This window comes from Eleutherodactylus coqui, chromosome 9, assembly GCF_035609145.1.
Source record: "Eleutherodactylus coqui strain aEleCoq1 chromosome 9, aEleCoq1.hap1, whole genome shotgun sequence".
In the NCBI taxonomy this organism is placed as follows: Eukaryota; Metazoa; Chordata; class Amphibia; order Anura; family Eleutherodactylidae; genus Eleutherodactylus; species Eleutherodactylus coqui.
The window spans coordinates 8,918,106-8,938,791 of record NC_089845.1 but is presented as its reverse complement, the minus strand read 5'-3'; positions in this window follow the sequence as shown (position 1 = coordinate 8,938,791).

Sequence of the window (20,686 nt, the reverse complement as noted above, 5' to 3'; positions counted from 1 at the left end):
CCTCTGGAGAGACTCGCCAGCCTCTCCGGAGACTCGCCAGGCCTCTGGACAGACGAGGCAGGCCTCTGCAGAGACTCGACCGGCCTCTGCGGAGACTCGCCCGGCCTCTGTACAGACTCGCCTGGCCTCTGTACAGACTCGCCCGGCCTCTGGAGAGACTCGCCCGGACTCGGGAGAGACTCGACCGGCCTCTGGAGAGACTCGCCTGGACTCTGCAGAGACTCGCCCGGCCTCTGGAGAGACTCGTCCGGCCTCTAGACAGACTCGCCCCGCCTCTAGAAAGACTCGCCAGGCCTCTGGATAGACTAGCCCGGCCTCTGCAGAGACTCGCCCGGCCTCTAGAAAGACTCGCCCGGCCGCTGGAGAAACTCTCCCAGCCTCTGGAGAAACTCTCCCGGCCTCTGGAGAGACTCGCCCGGCCTCTGTACAGACTCGCCCGGCCTCTGGAGAGACTCGCCCGGCCTCTGGAGAGACTCGCCCGGCCTCTGGAGAGACTCGTCCGGCCTCTAGACAGACTCGCCCCGCCTCTAGAAAGACTCGCCAGGCCTCTGGAGAGACTCGCCCGGCCTCTGCAGAGACTCGCCCGGCCTCTGTACAGATGCGCCCGGCCTCTGGAGAGACTCGCCCGGCCTCTGGAGAGACTCGCCCAGCCTCTGGAGAAACTCTCCCGGCCTCTGTAGAGACTCGCCCGGCCTCTGTAGAGACTCGCCCGGCCTCTGGAGAGACTCGCCCGTCCTCTGCAGAGAATCGCTTGGCCTCTGGAGAGACTCGCCAGCCTCTCCGGAGACTCGCCAGGCCTCTGGACAGACGAGGCAGGCCTCTGCAGAGACTCGACCGGCCTCTGCGGAGACTCGCCCGGCCTCTGTACAGACTCGACCGTCCTCTGCAGAGAATCGCTTGGCCTCTGGAGAGACTCGCCAGCCTCTCCGGAGACTCGCCAGGCCTCTGGACAGACGAGGCAGGCCTCTGCAGAGACTCGACCGGCCTCTGCGGAGACTCGCCCGGCCTCTGTACAGACTCGCCTGGCCTCTGTACAGACTCGCCCGGCCTCTGGAGAGACTCGCCCGGACTCGGGAGAGACTCGCCCGGCCTCTGGAGAGACTCGCCCGGCCTCTGTACAGACGCGCCCGGCCTCTGGAGAGACTCGCCCGGCCTCTGGAGAGACTCGCCCGGCCTATGGAGAGACTCGCCCGGCCTCTGGAGAGACTCGTCCGGCCTCTAGACAGACTCGCCCCGCCTCTAGAAAGACTCGCCAGGCCTCTGGACAGACTAGCCCGGCCTCTGCAGAGACTCGCCCGGCCTCTAGAAAGACTCGCCCGGCCGCTGGAGAAACTCTCCCAGCCTCTGGAGAAACTCTCCCGGCCTCTGGAGAGACTCGCCCGGGCCTCTGTAGAGACTCGCCCGGGCCTCTAGAGAGATTCGCTCGGGCCTCTGTAGAGACTCGCCCGGCCTCTGTACAGACTCGCCCGGCCTCTGGAGAGACTCGCCCGGGCCTCTGGAGAGATTCGCTTGGGCCTCTGTAGAGACTCGCCCGGCCTCTGTACAGACTCGCCCGGCCTCTGGAGAGACTCGCCCGGCCTCTGTAGAGACTCGCCCAGCCTCTGGAGAAACTCTCCCAGCCTCTGGAGAGACTTGCCCGGCCTCTGCAGAGACTCGCCCGGCCTCTGTACAGACTCGCCCGGCCTCTGGAGAAACTCGCCTGGCCTCTGCAGAGACTTGCCCGGCCTATGTAGAGACTCGCCCGGCCTCTGGAGAGACCCGCCCGGCCTCTGTAGAGACTCGGCCGGGCCTCTGTAGAGACTCGCCCGGCCTCTGTAGAAACTCGCCCGGGCCTCTGTAGAGACTCGCCCGGCCTCTGTACAGACTTGCCCGGCCTCTGCAGAGACTCGCCCGGCCTCTGTACAGACTCGCCCGGCCTCTGGAGAAACTCGCCTGGCCTCTGCAGAGACTTGCCCGGCCTATTTAGAGACTCGCCCGGCCTCTGGAGAGACCCGCCCGGCCTCTGTAGAGACTCGGCCGGGCCTCTGTAGAGACTCGCCCAGCCTCTGGAGAGACTCGCCCGGCCTCTGTACAGACTCGCCCGGCCTCTGGAGAAACTCGCCCGGCCTCTGCAGAGACTCGCCTGGCCTCTGCAGAGACTCGCCTGGCCTCTGGAGAGACTCGCCCGGCCTCTGTAGAGACTCGCCCGGGCCTCTGTAGAGACTCGCCCGGCCTCTGTACAGACTTGCCCGGCCTCTGGAGAAACTCGCCCGGCCTCTGTACAGACTCGCCCGGTCTCTGTACAGACTCGCCCGGCCTCTGGAGAGACTCGCCCGGCCTCTGTACAGACTCGCCCGGACTCTGGAGAGACTCGGCCGGCCTCTGGAGAAACTCGCCCAGCCTCTGTAGAGACACGCCTGACCTCTGGACAGACTCACCCGGCCTCTGTAGAGACTCGCCCGGCGTTGGGAGAGACTCGCCCGGCCTCTGGAGAGACTTGCCCGGCCTCTGCAAAGACTCGCCTGGCCTCTGTAGAGACTCGCCCAGCCTCTGGGGAGACTTGCCCGGCCTCGGCAGAGACTCGCCCGGCCTCTGGAGAGACTCGCCCGGCCTCTGGAGAGACTCGCCCGGCCTCTGTAGAGACTCGCCCGGACTCTGGAGTGACTCGGCCGGCCTCTGGAGAAAGTTGCCTGGCCCCTGTAGAGACACGACTGGCCTCTGTACAGACTCGCCCGGCCTCTGGACAGACTCACCCGGCCTCTGGAGAGACTCGCCCGGCCTCTGTGGAGACTCGCCCGGCCTCTGTGGAGACTCGCCCGGCCTCTGGGGAGACTCGCCCGGGCCTCTGTACAGACTCGCCCGGCCTCTGTACAGACTCGCCTGGCCTCTGGAGAAACTTGCCCGGCCTCTGTACAGACTCGCCCGGCCTCTGTACAGACTCGCCCGGCCTCTGGAGAGACTCGCCCAGCCACTGTAGAGACTCGCCCGGACTCTGGAGAGACTCGGCCGGCCTCTGGAGAAAGTCGCCCGGCCTCTGTAGAGACACGACTGGCCTCTGTACAGACTCGCCTGGCCTCTGGACAGACTCACCCGGCCTCTGTAGAGACTCGCCCGGCCTCTGTGGAGACTCGCCCGGCCTCTGTACAGACTCGCCCGGCCTCTGTACAAACTCGCCCGGCCTCTGGAGAGACTCGCCCGGGCCTCTGGAGAGATTCGCTCGGGCCTCTGTAGAGACTCGCCCGGCCTCTGTACCGACTCGCCCGGCCTCTGGATAAACTCGCCTGGCCTCTGCAGAGACTTGCCCGGCCTATGTAGAGACTCGCCCGGCCTCTGGAGAGACCCGCCCGGCCTCTGTAGAGACTCGGCCGGGCCTCTGTAGAGACTCGCCCGGCCTCTGTAGAAACTCGCCCGGGCCTCTGTAGAGACTCGCCCGGCCTCTGTACAGACTTGCCCGGCCTCTGCAGAGACTCGCCCGGCCTCTGTACAGACTCGCCCGGCCTCTGGAGAAACTCGCCTGGCCTCTGCAGAGACTTGCCCGGCCTATTTAGAGACTCGCCCGGCCTCTGGAGAGACCCGCCCGGCCTCTGTAGAGACTCGCCCGGCGTTGGGAGAGACTCGCCCGGCCTCTGGAGAGACTTGCCCGGCCTCTGCAAAGACTCGCCTGGCCTCTGTAGAGACTCGCCCAGCCTCTGGGGAGACTTGCCCGGCCTCGGCAGAGACTCGCCCGGCCTCTGGAGAGACTCGCCCGGCCTCTGTAGAGACTCGCCCGGACTCTGGAGTGACTCGGCCGGCCTCTGGAGAAAGTTGCCTGGCCTCTGTAGAGACACGACTGGCCTCTGTATAGACTCGCCTGGCCTCTGGACAGACTCACCCGGCCTCTGGAGAGACTCGCCCGGCCTCTGTGGAGACTCGCCCGGCCTCTGTGGAGACTCGCCCGGCCTCTGGGGAGACTCGCCCGGGCCTCTGTACAGACTCGCCCGGCCTCTGTACAGACTCGCCTGGCCTCTGGAGAAACTTGCCCGGCCTCTGTACAGACTCGCCCGGCCTCTGTACAGACTCGCCCGGCCTCTGGAGAGACTCGCCCAGCCACTGTAGAGACTCGCCCGGACTCTGGAGAGACTCGGCCGGCCTCTGGAGAAAGTCGCCCGGCCTCTGTAGAGACACGACTGGCCTCTGTACAGACTCGCCTGGCCTCTGGACAGACTCACCCGGCCTCTGTAGAGACTCGCCCGGCCTCTGTGGAGACTCGCCCGGCCTCTGTACAGACTCGCCCGGCCTCTGAAGAGAGTCTCCCGGCCTCTGGAGTGACTCGTTAGTCACTGTGGAGACTCGCCCGGCCTCTGCAGAGACTCGCCCTACCTCTGTACAGGCTCGCCCGGCCTCTGGAGAAACTCGCCCGGCCTCTGGAGAAACTCGCCTGGCCTCTGCAGAGACTCGCCTGGCCTCTGCAGAGACTCGCTTGGCCTCTGTAGAGACTCGCCCGGCCTCTGTAGAGACTCGCCCGGGCCTCTGTGGAGACTCGCCCGGGCCTCTGTAGAGACTCGCCCGGGCCTCTGGAGAAACTTGCCGGCCTCTGTAAAGACACGCCCGGCCTCTGTACAGACTTGCCCGGCCTCTGCAGAGACTCGCCCGGCCTCTGTACAGACTCGCCTGGCCTCTGTAGAGACTCTCCCGGGCCTCTGTAGAGACTCGCCCGGCCTCTGTACAGACTCGCCTGGCCTCTGTAGAGACTCGCCCGGCCTCTGTAGAGACTCGCCCGGGCCTCTGTGGAGACTCGCCCGGGCCTCTGTAGAGACTCGCCCGGGCCTCTGGAGAAACTCGCCCGCCTCTGTAAAGACTCGCCCGGCCTCTGTACAGACTTGCCCGGCCTCTGTAGAGACTCGCCCAGCCTCTGGAGAAACTCTCCCAGCCTCTGGAGAGACTTGCCCGGCCTCTGTAGAGACTCACCCGGCCTCTGGACAGACTCACCCGGCCTCTGGAGAGACTCGCCCGGCCTCTGTGGAGACTCGCCCGGCCTCTGTGGAGACTCGCCCGGCCTCTGGGGAGACTCGCCCGGGCCTCTGTACAGACTCGCCCGGCCTCTGTACAGACTCGCCTGGCCTCTGGAGAAACTTGCCCGGCCTCTGTACAGACTCGCCCGGCCTCTGTACAGACTCGCCCGGCCTCTGGAGAGACTCGCCCAGCCACTGTAGAGACTCGCCCGGACTCTGGAGAGACTCGGCCGGCCTCTGGAGAAAGTCGCCCGGCCTCTGTAGAGACACGACTGGCCTCTGTACAGACTCGCCTGGCCTCTGGACAGACTCACCCGGCCTCTGTAGAGACTCGCCCGGCCTCTGTGGAGACTCGCCCGGCCTCTGTACAGACTCGCCCGGCCTCTGAAGAGAGTCTCCCGGCCTCTGGAGTGACTCGTTAGTCACTGTGGAGACTCGCCCGGCCTCTGCAGAGACTCGCCCTACCTCTGTACAGGCTCGCCCGGCCTCTGGAGAAACTCGCCCGGCCTCTGGAGAAACTCGCCTGGCCTCTGCAGAGACTCGCCTGGCCTCTGCAGAGACTCGCTTGGCCTCTGTAGAGACTCGCCCGGCCTCTGTAGAGACTCGCCCGGGCCTCTGTGGAAACTCGCCCGGGCCTCTGTAGAGACTCGCCCGGGCCTCTGGAGAAACTTGCCCGCCTCTGTAAAGACACGCCCGGCCTCTGTACAGACTTGCCCGGCCTCTGTAGAGACTCGCCCAGCCTCTGGAGAAACTCTCCCAGCCTCTGGAGAGACTTGCCCGGCCTCTGCAGAGACTCGCCCGGCCTCTGTACAGACTCGCCTGGCCTCTGTAGAGACTCTCCCGGGCCTCTGTAGAGACTCGCCCGGCCTCTGTACAGACTCGCCTGGCCTCTGTAGAGACTCGCCCGGCCTCTGTAGAGACTCGCCCGGGCCTCTGTGGAGACTCGCCCGGGCCTCTGTAGAGACTCGCCCGGGCCTCTGGAGAAACTCGCCCGCCTCTGTAAAGACTCGCCCGGCCTCTGTACAGACTTGCCCGGCCTCTGTAGAGACTCGCCCAACCCTGTGGAGAAACTCTCCCAGCCTCTGGAGAGACTTGCCCGGCCTCTGTAGAGACTCACCCGGCCTCTGTAGAGACTCGCCCGGCCTCTGGAGAAACTCGCCCGGCCTCTGGAGAGACTCGCCAGGCCTCTGAAGAGACTCGCCCGGCCTCTGTAAAGACTCACCCGGCCTCTGGAGAAACTCGCCTGGCCTCTGGAGACACTCGCCCGGCCTCTGCAGAGACTCGCCCGGCCTCTGGAGAGATTCGCCCGGCCTCTGGAGAGACTCGCTCGGCCTCTGTAGTGTCGCCCGGCCTGTGAAGTGTCTCGCCCGGTCTCTGTGGAGACTCTCCCGGCCTCTGGAGAAACTCTCCCAGCCTCTGGAGAGACTCGCCCGGCCTCTGCAGAGACTCGCCCGGCCTCTGTACAGACTCGCCCGGCCTCTGGAGAAACTCGCCCGGCCACTGGAGAGACTCGCCAGGCCCTTGGAGAGACTCGCCCGGCCTCTGGAGAGACTCGCCCGGCCTCTGTAGAGACTCGCCCGTCCTCTGCAGAGAATCGCTTGGCCTCTGGAGAGACTCGCCAGCCTCTCCGGAGACTCGCCCGGCCTCTGGAGAGACTCGCCCGGACTCGGGAGAGACTCGACCGGCCTCTGGAGAGACTCGCCTGGACTCTGCAGAGACTCGCCCGGCCTCTGGAGAGACTCGCCCGACCTCTGTACAGATGCGCCCGGCCTCTGGAGAGACTCGCCCGGCCTCTAGAGAGACTCGCCCGGCCTATGGAGAGACTCGCCCGGCCTCTGGAGAGACTCGTCCGGCCTCTAGACAGACTCGCCCCGCCTCTAGAAAGACTCGCCAGGCCTCTGGAGAGACTCGCCCGGCCTCTGCAGAGACTCGCCCGGCCTCTGTACAGATGCGCCCGGCATCTGGAGAGACTCGCCCGGCCTCTGGAGAGACTCGCCCAGCCTCTGGAGAAACTCTCCCAGCCTCTGGAGAGACTTGCCCGGCCTCTGGAGAGACTCGCCCGGCCTCTGGAGAGACTCGCCCGGCCTCTGGAGAGACTCGCCCGGCCTCTGCAGAGACTCGCCCGGCCTCTGTACAGACTCGCCCGGCCTCTGGAGAGACTCGCCCGGCCACTGGAGAGACTCGCCAGGCCCTTGGAGAGACTCGCCCGGCCTCTGTAGAGACTCGCCCGGCCTCTGCAGAGACTCGCCCGGCCTCTGTACAGAATCGCCCGGCCTCTGGAGAGACTCGCCCGGCCACTGGAGAGACTCGCCAGGCCCTTGGAGAGACTTGCCCGGCCTCTGGAGAGACTCGCCCGGCCTCTGTAGAGACTCGCCCGTCCTCTGCAGAGAATCGCTTGGCCTCTGGAGAGACTCGCCAGCCTCTCCGGAGACTCGCCAGGCCTCTGGACAGACGAGGCAGGCCTCTGCAGAGACTCGACCGGCCTCTGCGGAGACTCGCCCGGCCTCTGTACAGACTCGCCCGTCCTCTGCAGAGAATCGCTTGGCCTCTGGAGAGACTCGCCAGCCTCTCCGGAGACTCGCCAGGCCTCTGGACAGACGAGGCAGGCCTCTGCAGAGAATCGACCGGCCTCTGCGGAGACTCGCCTGGCCTCTGTACAGACTCGCCTGGCCTCTGTACAGACTCGCCCGGCCTCTGGAGAGACTCGCCCGGACTCGGGAGAGACTCGACCGGCCTCTGGAGAGACTCGCCTGGACTCTGCAGAGACTCGCCCGGCCTCTGGAGAGACTCGCCCGGCCTCTGTACAGATGCGCCCGGCCTCTGGAGAGACTCGCCCGGCCTCTGGAGAGACTCGCCCGGCCTATGGAGAGACTCGCCCGGCCTCTAGAGAGACTCGTCCGGCCTCTAGACAGACTCGCCCCGCCTCTAGAAAGACTCGCCAGGCCTCTGGACAGACTAGCCCGGCCTCTGCAGAGACTCGCCCGGCCTCTGTACAGACTCGCCCGGCCTCTGGAGAGACTCGCCCGGCCACTGGAGAGACTCGCCAGGCCCTTGGAGAGACTCGCCCGGCCTCTGGAGAGACTCGCCCGGCCTCTGTAGAGACTCGCCCGTCCTCTGCAGAGAATCGCTTGGCCTCTGGAGAGACTCGCCAGCCTCTCCGGAGACTCGCCCGGCCTCTGGAGAGACTCGCCCGGACTCGGGAGAGACTCGACCGGCCTCTGGAGAGACTCGCCTGGACTCTGCAGAGACTCGCCCGGCCTCTGGAGAGACTCGCCCGACCTCTGTACAGATGCGCCCGGCCTCTGGAGAGACTCGCCCGGCCTCTGGAGAGACTCGCCCGGCCTATGGAGAGACTCGCCCGGCCTCTGGAGAGACTCGTCCGGCCTCTAGACAGACTCGCCCCGCCTCCAGAAAGACTCGCCAGGCCTCTGGAGAGACTCGCCCGGCCTCTGCAGAGACTCGCCCGGCCTCTGTACAGATGCGCCCGGCCTCTGGAGAGACTCGCCCGGCCTCTGGAGAGACTCGCCCAGCCTCTGGAGAAACTCTCCCAGCCTCTGGAGAGACTTGCCCGGCCTCTGGAGAGACTCGCCCGGCCTCTGGAGAGACTCGCCCGGCCTCTGCAGAGACTCGCCCGGCCTCTGTACAGACTCGCCCGGCCTCTGGAGAGACTCGCCCAGCCACTGGAGAGACTCGCCAGGCCCTTGGAGAGACTCGCCCGGCCTCTGTAGAGACTCGCCCGGCCTCTGCAGAGACTCGCCCGGCCTCTGTACAGACTCGCCCGGCCACTGGAGAGACTCGCCAGGCCCTTGGAGAGACTTGCCCGGCCTCTGGAGAGACTCGCCCGGCCTCTGTAGAGACTCGCCCGTCCTCTGCAGAGAATCGCTTGGCCTCTGGAGAGACTCGCCAGCCTCTCCGGAGACTCGCCAGGCCTCTGGACAGACGAGGCAGGCCTCTGCAGAGACTCGACCGGCCTCTGCGGAGACTCGCCCGGCCTCTGTACAGACTCGCCTGGCCTCTGTACAGACTCGCCCGGCCTCTGGAGAGACTCGCCCGGACTCGGGAGAGACTCGACCGGCCTCTGGAGAGACTCGCCTGGACTCTGCAGAGACTCGCCCGGCCTCTGGAGAGACTCGTCCGGCCTCTAGACAGACTCGCCCCGCCTCTAGAAAGACTCGCCAGGCCTCTGGATAGACTAGCCCGGCCTCTGCAGAGACTCGCCCGGCCTCTAGAAAGACTCGCCCGGCCGCTGGAGAAACTCTCCCAGCCTCTGGAGAAACTCTCCCGGCCTCTGGAGAGACTCGCCCGGCCTCTGTACAGACTCGCCCGGCCTCTGGAGAGACTCGCCCGGCCTCTGGAGAGACTCGCCCGGCCTCTGGAGAGACTCGTCCGGCCTCTAGACAGACTCGCCCCGCCTCTAGAAAGACTCGCCAGGCCTCTGGAGAGACTCGCCCGGCCTCTGCAGAGACTCGCCCGGCCTCTGTACAGATGCGCCCGGCCTCTGGAGAGACTCGCCCGGCCTCTGGAGAGACTCGCCCAGCCTCTGGAGAAACTCTCCCGGCCTCTGTAGAGACTCGCCCGGCCTCTGTAGAGACTCGCCCGGCCTCTGGAGAGACTCGCCCGTCCTCTGCAGAGAATCGCTTGGCCTCTGGAGAGACTCGCCAGCCTCTCCGGAGACTCGCCAGGCCTCTGGACAGACGAGGCAGGCCTCTGCAGAGACTCGACCGGCCTCTGCGGAGACTCGCCCGGCCTCTGTACAGACTCGACCGTCCTCTGCAGAGAATCGCTTGGCCTCTGGAGAGACTCGCCAGCCTCTCCGGAGACTCGCCAGGCCTCTGGACAGACGAGGCAGGCCTCTGCAGAGACTCGACCGGCCTCTGCGGAGACTCGCCCGGCCTCTGTACAGACTCGCCTGGCCTCTGTACAGACTCGCCCGGCCTCTGGAGAGACTCGCCCGGACTCGGGAGAGACTCGCCCGGCCTCTGGAGAGACTCGCCCGGCCTCTGTACAGACGCGCCCGGCCTCTGGAGAGACTCGCCCGGCCTCTGGAGAGACTCGCCCGGCCTATGGAGAGACTCGCCCGGCCTCTGGAGAGACTCGTCCGGCCTCTAGACAGACTCGCCCCGCCTCTAGAAAGACTCGCCAGGCCTCTGGACAGACTAGCCCGGCCTCTGCAGAGACTCGCCCGGCCTCTAGAAAGACTCGCCCGGCCGCTGGAGAAACTCTCCCAGCCTCTGGAGAAACTCTCCCGGCCTCTGGAGAGACTCGCCCGGGCCTCTGTAGAGACTCGCCCGGGCCTCTAGAGAGATTCGCTCGGGCCTCTGTAGAGACTCGCCCGGCCTCTGTACAGACTCGCCCGGCCTCTGGAGAGACTCGCCCGGGCCTCTGGAGAGATTCGCTTGGGCCTCTGTAGAGACTCGCCCGGCCTCTGTACAGACTCGCCCGGCCTCTGGAGAGACTCGCCCGGCCTCTGTAGAGACTCGCCCAGCCTCTGGAGAAACTCTCCCAGCCTCTGGAGAGACTTGCCCGGCCTCTGCAGAGACTCGCCCGGCCTCTGTACAGACTCGCCCGGCCTCTGGAGAAACTCGCCTGGCCTCTGCAGAGACTTGCCCGGCCTATGTAGAGACTCGCCCGGCCTCTGGAGAGACCCGCCCGGCCTCTGTAGAGACTCGGCCGGGCCTCTGTAGAGACTCGCCCGGCCTCTGTAGAAACTCGCCCGGGCCTCTGTAGAGACTCGCCCGGCCTCTGTACAGACTTGCCCGGCCTCTGCAGAGACTCGCCCGGCCTCTGTACAGACTCGCCCGGCCTCTGGAGAAACTCGCCTGGCCTCTGCAGAGACTTGCCCGGCCTATTTAGAGACTCGCCCGGCCTCTGGAGAGACCCGCCCGGCCTCTGTAGAGACTCGGCCGGGCCTCTGTAGAGACTCGCCCAGCCTCTGGAGAGACTCGCCCGGCCTCTGTACAGACTCGCCCGGCCTCTGGAGAAACTCGCCCGGCCTCTGCAGAGACTCGCCTGGCCTCTGCAGAGACTCGCCTGGCCTCTGGAGAGACTCGCCCGGCCTCTGTAGAGACTCGCCCGGGCCTCTGTAGAGACTCGCCCGGCCTCTGTACAGACTTGCCCGGCCTCTGGAGAAACTCGCCCGGCCTCTGTACAGACTCGCCCGGTCTCTGTACAGACTCGCCCGGCCTCTGGAGAGACTCGCCCGGCCTCTGTACAGACTCGCCCGGACTCTGGAGAGACTCGGCCGGCCTCTGGAGAAACTCGCCCAGCCTCTGTAGAGACACGCCTGACCTCTGGACAGACTCACCCGGCCTCTGTAGAGACTCGCCCGGCGTTGGGAGAGACTCGCCCGGCCTCTGGAGAGACTTGCCCGGCCTCTGCAAAGACTCGCCTGGCCTCTGTAGAGACTCGCCCAGCCTCTGGGGAGACTTGCCCGGCCTCGGCAGAGACTCGCCCGGCCTCTGGAGAGACTCGCCCGGCCTCTGGAGAGACTCGCCCGGCCTCTGTAGAGACTCGCCCGGACTCTGGAGTGACTCGGCCGGCCTCTGGAGAAAGTTGCCTGGCCCCTGTAGAGACACGACTGGCCTCTGTACAGACTCGCCCGGCCTCTGGACAGACTCACCCGGCCTCTGGAGAGACTCGCCCGGCCTCTGTGGAGACTCGCCCGGCCTCTGTGGAGACTCGCCCGGCCTCTGGGGAGACTCGCCCGGGCCTCTGTACAGACTCGCCCGGCCTCTGTACAGACTCGCCTGGCCTCTGGAGAAACTTGCCCGGCCTCTGTACAGACTCGCCCGGCCTCTGTACAGACTCGCCCGGCCTCTGGAGAGACTCGCCCAGCCACTGTAGAGACTCGCCCGGACTCTGGAGAGACTCGGCCGGCCTCTGGAGAAAGTCGCCCGGCCTCTGTAGAGACACGACTGGCCTCTGTACAGACTCGCCTGGCCTCTGGACAGACTCACCCGGCCTCTGTAGAGACTCGCCCGGCCTCTGTGGAGACTCGCCCGGCCTCTGTACAGACTCGCCCGGCCTCTGTACAAACTCGCCCGGCCTCTGGAGAGACTCGCCCGGGCCTCTGGAGAGATTCGCTCGGGCCTCTGTAGAGACTCGCCCGGCCTCTGTACCGACTCGCCCGGCCTCTGGATAAACTCGCCTGGCCTCTGCAGAGACTTGCCCGGCCTATGTAGAGACTCGCCCGGCCTCTGGAGAGACCCGCCCGGCCTCTGTAGAGACTCGGCCGGGCCTCTGTAGAGACTCGCCCGGCCTCTGTAGAAACTCGCCCGGGCCTCTGTAGAGACTCGCCCGGCCTCTGTACAGACTTGCCCGGCCTCTGCAGAGACTCGCCCGGCCTCTGTACAGACTCGCCCGGCCTCTGGAGAAACTCGCCTGGCCTCTGCAGAGACTTGCCCGGCCTATTTAGAGACTCGCCCGGCCTCTGGAGAGACCCGCCCGGCCTCTGTAGAGACTCGGCCGGGCCTCTGTAGAGACTCGCCCAGCCTCTGGAGAGACTCGCCCGGCCTCTGTACAGACTCGCCCGGCCTCTGGAGAAACTCGCCCGGCCTCTGCAGAGACTCGCCTGGCCTCTGCAGAGACTCGCCTGGCCTCTGGAGAGACTCGCCCGGCCTCTGTAGAGACTCGCCCGGGCCTCTGTAGAGACTCGCCCGGCCTCTGTACAGACTTGCCCGGCCTCTGGAGAAACTCGCCCGGCCTCTGTACAGACTCGCCCGGTCTCTGTACAGACTCGCCCGGCCTCTGGAGAGACTCGCCCGGCCTCTGTACAGACTCGCCCGGACTCTGGAGAGACTCGGCCGGCCTCTGGAGAAACTCGCCCAGCCTCTGTAGAGACACGCCTGACCTCTGGACAGACTCACCCGGCCTCTGTAGAGACTCGCCCGGCGTTGGGAGAGACTCGCCCGGCCTCTGGAGAGACTTGCCCGGCCTCTGCAAAGACTCGCCTGGCCTCTGTAGAGACTCGCCCAGCCTCTGGGGAGACTTGCCCGGCCTCGGCAGAGACTCGCCCGGCCTCTGGAGAGACTCGCCCGGCCTCTGTAGAGACTCGCCCGGACTCTGGAGTGACTCGGCCGGCCTCTGGAGAAAGTTGCCTGGCCTCTGTAGAGACACGACTGGCCTCTGTATAGACTCGCCTGGCCTCTGGACAGACTCACCCGGCCTCTGGAGAGACTCGCCCGGCCTCTGTGGAGACTCGCCCGGCCTCTGTGGAGACTCGCCCGGCCTCTGGGGAGACTCGCCCGGGCCTCTGTACAGACTCGCCCGGCCTCTGTACAGACTCGCCTGGCCTCTGGAGAAACTTGCCCGGCCTCTGTACAGACTCGCCCGGCCTCTGTACAGACTCGCCCGGCCTCTGGAGAGACTCGCCCAGCCACTGTAGAGACTCGCCCGGACTCTGGAGAGACTCGGCCGGCCTCTGGAGAAAGTCGCCCGGCCTCTGTAGAGACACGACTGGCCTCTGTACAGACTCGCCTGGCCTCTGGACAGACTCACCCGGCCTCTGTAGAGACTCGCCCGGCCTCTGTGGAGACTCGCCCGGCCTCTGTACAGACTCGCCCGGCCTCTGAAGAGAGTCTCCCGGCCTCTGGAGTGACTCGTTAGTCACTGTGGAGACTCGCCCGGCCTCTGCAGAGACTCGCCCTACCTCTGTACAGGCTCGCCCGGCCTCTGGAGAAACTCGCCCGGCCTCTGGAGAAACTCGCCTGGCCTCTGCAGAGACTCGCCTGGCCTCTGCAGAGACTCGCTTGGCCTCTGTAGAGACTCGCCCGGCCTCTGTAGAGACTCGCCCGGGCCTCTGTGGAGACTCGCCCGGGCCTCTGTAGAGACTCGCCCGGGCCTCTGGAGAAACTTGCCGGCCTCTGTAAAGACACGCCCGGCCTCTGTACAGACTTGCCCGGCCTCTGCAGAGACTCGCCCGGCCTCTGTACAGACTCGCCTGGCCTCTGTAGAGACTCTCCCGGGCCTCTGTAGAGACTCGCCCGGCCTCTGTACAGACTCGCCTGGCCTCTGTAGAGACTCGCCCGGCCTCTGTAGAGACTCGCCCGGGCCTCTGTGGAGACTCGCCCGGGCCTCTGTAGAGACTCGCCCGGGCCTCTGGAGAAACTCGCCCGCCTCCGTAAAGACTCGCCCGGCCTCTGTACAGACTTGCCCGGCCTCTGTAGAGACTCGCCCAGCCTCTGGAGAAACTCTCCCAGCCTCTGGAGAGACTTGCCCGGCCTCTGTAGAGACTCACCCGGCCTCTGGAGAGACTCGCCCGGCCTCTGTAGAGACTCGCCCGGCCTCTGGAGAAACTCGCCCGGCCTCTGGAGAGACTCGCCAGGCCTCTGAAGAGACTCGCCCGGCCTCTGTAAAGACTCACCCGGCCTCTGGAGAAACTCGCCTGGCCTCTGGAGACACTCGCCCGGCCTCTGCAGAGTCTCGCCCGGCCTCTGGAGAGATTCGCCCGGCCTCTGGAGAGACTCGCTCGGCCTCTGTAGTGTCGCCCGGCCTGTGAAGTGTCTCGCCCGGTCTCTGTGGAGACTCTCCCGGCCTCTGGAGAAACTCTCCCAGCCTCTGGAGAGACTCGCCCGGCCTCTGCAGAGACTCGCCCGGCCTCTGTACAGACTCGCCCGGCCTCTGGAGAAACTCGCCCGGCCTCTGCAGAGACTCGCCTGGCCTCTGCAGAGACTCGCCTGGCCTCTGGAGAGACTCGCCCGGCCTCTGTAGAGACTCGCCCGGGCCTCTGGAGAAACTCGCCCGCCTCTGTAAAGACTCGCCCGGCCTCTGTACAGACTTGCCCGGCCTCTGTAGAGACTCGCCCAGCCTCTGGAGAAACTCTCCCAGCCTCTGGAGAGACTTGCCCGGCCTCTCTAGAGACTCACCCGGCCTCTGGAGAGACTCGCCCGGCCTCTGTAGAGACTCGCCCGGCCTCTGGAGAAACTCGCCCGGCCTCTGGAGAGACTCGCCAGGCCTCTGAAGAGACTCGCCCGGCCTCTGTAAAGACTCACCCGGCCTCTGGAGAAACTCGCCTGGCCTCTGGAGACACTCGCCCGGCCTCTGCAGAGTCTCGCCCGGCCTCTGGAGAGATTCGCCCGGCCTCTGGAGAGACTCGCTCGGCCTCTGTAGTGTCGCCCGGCCTGTGAAGTGTCTCGCCCGGTCTCTGTGGAGACTCTCCCGGCCTCTGGAGAAACTCTCCCAGCCTCTGGAGAGACTCGCCCGGCCTCTGCAGAGACTCGCCCGGCCTCTGTACAGACTCGCCCGGCCTCTGGAGAAACTCGCCCGGCCTCTGCAGAGACTCGCCTGGCCTCTGCAGAGACTCGCCTGGCCTCTGGAGAGACTCGCCCGGCCTCTGTAGAGACTCGCCCGGGCCTCTGTAGAGACTCGCCCGGCCTCTGTACAGACTTGCCCGGCCTCTGGAGAAACTCGCCCGGCCTCTGTACAGACTCGCCCGGTCTCTGTACAGACTCGCCCGGCCTCTGGAGAGACTCGCCCGGCCTCTGTACAGACTCGCCCGGACTCTGGAGAGACTCGGCCGGCCTCTGGAGAAACTCGCCCAGCCTCTGTAGAGACACGCCTGACCTCTGGACAGACTCACCCGGCCTCTGTAGAGACTCGCCCGGCGTTGGGAGAGACTCACCCGGCCTCTGGAGAGACTTGCCCGGCCTCTGCAAAGACTCGCCTGGCCTCTGTAGAGACTCGCCCAGCCTCTGGGGAGACTTGCCCGGCCTCGGCAGAGACTCGCCCGGCCTCTGGAGAGACTCGCCCGGCCTCTGTAGAGACTCGCCCGGACTCTGGAGTGACTCGGCCGGCCTCTGGAGAAAGTTGCCTGGCCTCTGTAGAGACACGACTGGCCTCTGTACAGACTCGCCCGGCCTCTGGACAGACTCACCCGGCCTCTGGAGAGACTCGCCCGGCCTCTGTGGAGACTCGCCCGGCCTCTGTGGAGACTCGCCCGGCCTCTGGGGAGACTCGCCCGGGCCTCTGTACAGACTCGCCCGGCCTCTGTACAGACTCGCCTGGCCTCTGGAGAAACTTGCCCGGCCTCTGTACAGACTCGCCCGGCCTCTGTGCAGACTCGCCCGGCCTCTGGAGAGACTCGCCCAGCAACTGTAGAGACTCGCCCGGACTCTGGAGAGACTCGGCCGGCCTCTGGAGAAAGTCGCCCGGCCTCTGTGGAGACTCGCCCGGCCTCTGTACAGACTCGCCCGGCCTCTGAAGAGAGTCTCCCGGCCTCTGGAGTGACTCGTTAGTCACTGTGGAGACTCGCCCGGCCTCTGCAGAGACTCGCCCTACCTCTGTACAGGCTCGCCCGGCCTCTGGAGAAACTCGCCCGGCCTCTGGAGAAACACGCCTGGCCTCTGCAGAGACTCGCCTGGCCTCTGCAGAGACTCGCTTGGCCTCTGTAGAGACTCGCCCGGCCTCTGTAGAGACTCGCCCGGGCCTCTGTGGAGACTCGCCCGGGCCTCTATAGAGACTCGCCCGGGCCTCTGGAGAAACTCGCCCGCCTCCGTAAAGACACGCCCGGCCTCTGTACAGACTTGCCCGGCCTCTGTAGAGACTCGCCCAGCCTCTGGAGAAACTCTCCCAGCCTCTGGAGAGACTTGCCCGGCCTCTGTAGAGACTCGCCCGGCCTCTGGAGAGACTCGCCCGGCCTCTGCAGAGACTCGCCTGGCCTCTGTACAGACTCGCCCGGCCTCTGGAGAGACTCGCCCGGCCACTGGAGAGACTCGCCAGGCCTCTGGAGAGACTCGCCCGGCCTCTGTAGAGACTCGCCCGGCCTCTGTAGAGACTCGCCCGGCCTCTGGAGAGACTCTCCCGGCCTCTGTAGAGACTCGCCCGTCCTCTGCAGAGAATCGCTTGGCCTCTGGAGAGACGCGCCAGCCTCTCCGGAGACTCGCCAGGCCTCTGGACAGACGAGGCAGGCCTCTGCAGAGACTCGACCGGCCTCTGCGGAGACTCGCCCGGCCTCTGTACAGACTCGCCTGGCCTCTGTACAGACTCGCCCGGCCTCTGGAGAGACTCGCCCGGACTCGGGAGAGACTCGACCGGCCTCTGGAGAGACTCGCCTGGACTCTGCAGAGACTCGCCCGGCCTCTGGAGAGACTCGCCCGGCCTCTGTACAGATGCGCCCGGCCTCTGGAGAGACTCGCCCGGCCTCTGGAGAGACTCGCCCGGCCTATGGAGAGACTCGCCCGGCCTCTGGAGAGACTCGTCCGGCCTCTAGACAGACTCGCCCCGCCTCTAGAAAGACTCGCCAGGCCTCTGGAGAGACTCGCCCGGCCTCTGCAGAGACTCGCCCGGCCTCTGTACAGATGCGCCCGACCTCTGGAGAGACTCGCCCGGCCTCTGGAGAGACTCGCCCAGCCTCTGGAGAAACTCTCCCAGCCTCTGGAGAGACTCGCCCGGCCTCTGTAGAGACTCGCCCGGCCTCTGTAGAGACTCGCCCGGCCTCTGGAGAGACTCGCCCGGCCTCTGCAGAGACTCGTCCGGCCTCTGTACAGACTCGCCCGGCCTCTGGAGAGACTCGCCCGGCCACTGGAGAGACTCGCCAGGCCCTTGGAGAGACTCGCCCGGCCTCTGTAGAGACTCGCCCGGCCTCTGTAGAGACTCGCCCGGCCTCTGGAGAGACTCGCCCGTCCTCTGCAGAGAATCGCTTGGCCTCTGGAGAGACTCGCCAGCCTCTCCGGAGACTCGCCAGGCCTCTGGACAGACGAGGCAGGCCTCTGCAGAGACTCGACCGGCCTCTGCGGAGACTCGCCCGGCCTCTGTACAGACTCGCCCGTCCTCTGCAGAGAATCGCTTGGCCTCTGGAGAGACTCGCCAGCCTCTCCGGAGACTCGCCAGGCCTCTGGACAGACGAGGCAGGCCTCTGCAGAGACTCGACCGGCCTCTGCGGAGACTCGCCCGGCGTCTGTACAGACTCGCCTGGCCTCTGTACAGACTCGCCCGGCCTCTGGAGAGACTCGCCCGGACTCGGGAGAGACTCGCCCGGCCTCTGGAGAGACTCGCCCGGCCTCTGTACAGACGCGCCCGGCCTCTGGAGAGACTCGCCCGGCCTCTGGAGAGACTCGCCCGGCCTATGGAGAGACTCGCCCGGCCTCTGGAGAGACTCGTCCGGCCTCTAGACAGACTCGCCCCGCCTCTAGAAAGACTCGCCAGGCCTCTGGACAGACTAGCCCGGCCTCTGCAGAGACTCGCCCGGCCTCTAGAAAGACTCGCCCGGCCGCTGGAGTAACTCTCCCAGCCTCTGGAGAAACTCTCCCGGCCTCTGGAGAGACTCGCCCGGGCCTCTGTAGAGACTCGCCCGGGCCTCTGGAGAGATTCGCTCGGGCCTCTGTAGAGACTCGCCCGGCCTCTGTACAAACTCGCCCGGCCTCTGGAGAGACTCGCCCGGGCCTCTGGAGAGATTCGCTCGGGCCTCTGTAGAGACTCGCCCGGCCTCTGTACCGACTCGCCCGGCCTCTGGATAAACTCGCCTGGCCTCTGCAGAGACTTGCCCGGCCTATGTAGAGACTCGCCCGGCCTCTGGAGAGACCCGCCCGGCCTCTGTAGAGACTCGGCCGGGCCTCTGTAGAGACTCGCCCGGCCTCTGTAGAAACTCGCCCGGGCCTCTGTAGAGACTCGCCCGGCCTCTGTACAGACTTGCCCGGCCTCTGCAGAGACTCGCCCGGCCTCTGTACAGACTCGCCCGGCCTCTGGAGAAACTCGCCTGGCCTCTGCAGAGACTTGCCCGGCCTATTTAGAGACTCGCCCGGCCTCTGGAGAGACCCGCCCGGCCTCTGTAGAGACTCGGCCGGGCCTCTGTAGAGACTCGCCCAGCCTCTGGAGAGACTCGCCCGGCCTCTGTACAGACTCGCCCGGCCTCTGGAGAAACTCGCCCCGGCCTCTGCAGAGACTCGCCTGGCCTCTGCAGAGACTCGCCTGGCCTCTGGAGAGACTCGCCCGGCCTCTGTAGAGACTCGCCCGGGCCTCTGTAGAGACTCGCCCGGCCTCTGTACAGACTTGCCCGGCCTCTGGAGAAACTCGCCCGGCCTCTGTACAGACTCGCCCGGTCTCTGTACAGACTCGCCCGGCCTCTGGAGAGACTCGCCCGGCCTCTGTACAGACTCGCCCGGACTCTGGAGAGACTCGGCCGGCCTCTGGAGAAACTCGCCCAGCCTCTGTAGAGACACGCCTGACCTCTGGACAGACTCACCCGGCCTCTGTAGAGACTCGCCCGGCGTTGGGAGAGACTCGCCCGGCCTCTGGAGAGACTTGCCCGGCCTCTGCAAAGACTCGCCTGGCCTCTGTAGAGACTCGCCCAGCCTCTGGGGAGACTTGCCCGGCCTCGGCAGAGACTCGCCCGGCCTCTGGAGAGACTCGCCCGGCCTCTGTAGAGACTCGCCCGGACTCTGGAGTGACTCGGCCGGCCTCTGGAGAAAGTTGCCTGGCCCCTGTAGAGACACGACTGGCCTCTGTACAGACTCGCCCGGCCTCTGGACAGACTCACCCGGCCTCTGGAGAGACTCGCCCGGCCTCTGTGGAGACTCGCCCGGCCTCTGGGGAGACTCGCCCGGGCCTCTGTACAGACTCGCCCGGCCTCTGTACAGACTCGCCTGGCCTCTGGAGAAACTTGCCCGGCCTCTGTACAGACTCGCCCGGCCTCTGTACAGACTCGCCCGGCCTCTGGAGAGACTCGCCCAGCCACTGTAGAGACTCGCCCGGACTCTGGAGAGACTCGGCCGGCCTCTGGAGAAAGTCGCCCGGCCTCTGTAGAGACACGACTGGCCTCTGTACAGACTCGCCTGGCCTCTGGACAGACTCACCCGGCCTCTGTAGAGACTCGCCCGGCCTCTGTGGAGACTCGCCCGGCCTCTGTACAGACTCGCCCGGCCTCTGTACAAACTCGCCCGGCCTCTGGAGAGACTCGCCCGGGCCTCTGGAGAGATTCGCTCGAGCCTCTGTAGAGACTCGCCCGGCCTCTGTACCGACTCGCCCGGCCTCTGGATAAACTCGCCTGGCCTCTGCAGAGACTTGCCCGGCCTATGTAGAGACTCGCCCGGCCTCTGGAGAGACCCGCCCGGCCTCTGTAGAGACTCGGCCGGGCCTCTGTAGAGACTCGCCCGGCCTCTGTAGAAACTCGCCCGGGCCTCTGTAGAGACTCGCCCGGCCTCTGTACAGACTTGCCCGGCCTCTGCAGAGACTCGCCCGGCCTCTGTACAGACTCGCCCGGCCTCTGGAGAAACTCGCCTGGCCTCTGCAGAGACTTGCCCGGCCTATTTAGAGACTCGCCCGGCCTCTGGAGAGACCCGCCCGGCCTCTGTAGAGACTCGGCCGGGCCTCTGTAGAGACTCGCCCAGCCTCTGGAGAGACTCGCCCGGCCTCTGTACAGACTCGCCCGGCCTCTGGAGAAACTCGCCCGGCCTCTGCAGAGACTCGCCTGGCCTCTGCAGAGACTCGCCTGGCCTCTGGAGAGACTCGCCCGGCCTCTGTAGAGACTCGCCCGGGCCTCTGTAGAGACTCGCCCGGCCTCTGTACAGACTTGCCCGGCCTCTGGAGAAACTCGCCCGGCCTCTGTACAGACTCGCCCGGTCTCTGTACAGACTCGCCCGGCCTCTGGAGAGACTCGCCCGGCCTCTGTACAGACTCGCCCGGACTCTGGAGAGACTCGGCCGGCCTCTGGAGAAACTCGCCCAGCCTCTGTAGAGACACGCCTGACCTCTGGACAGACTCACCCGGCCTCTGCAAAGACTCGC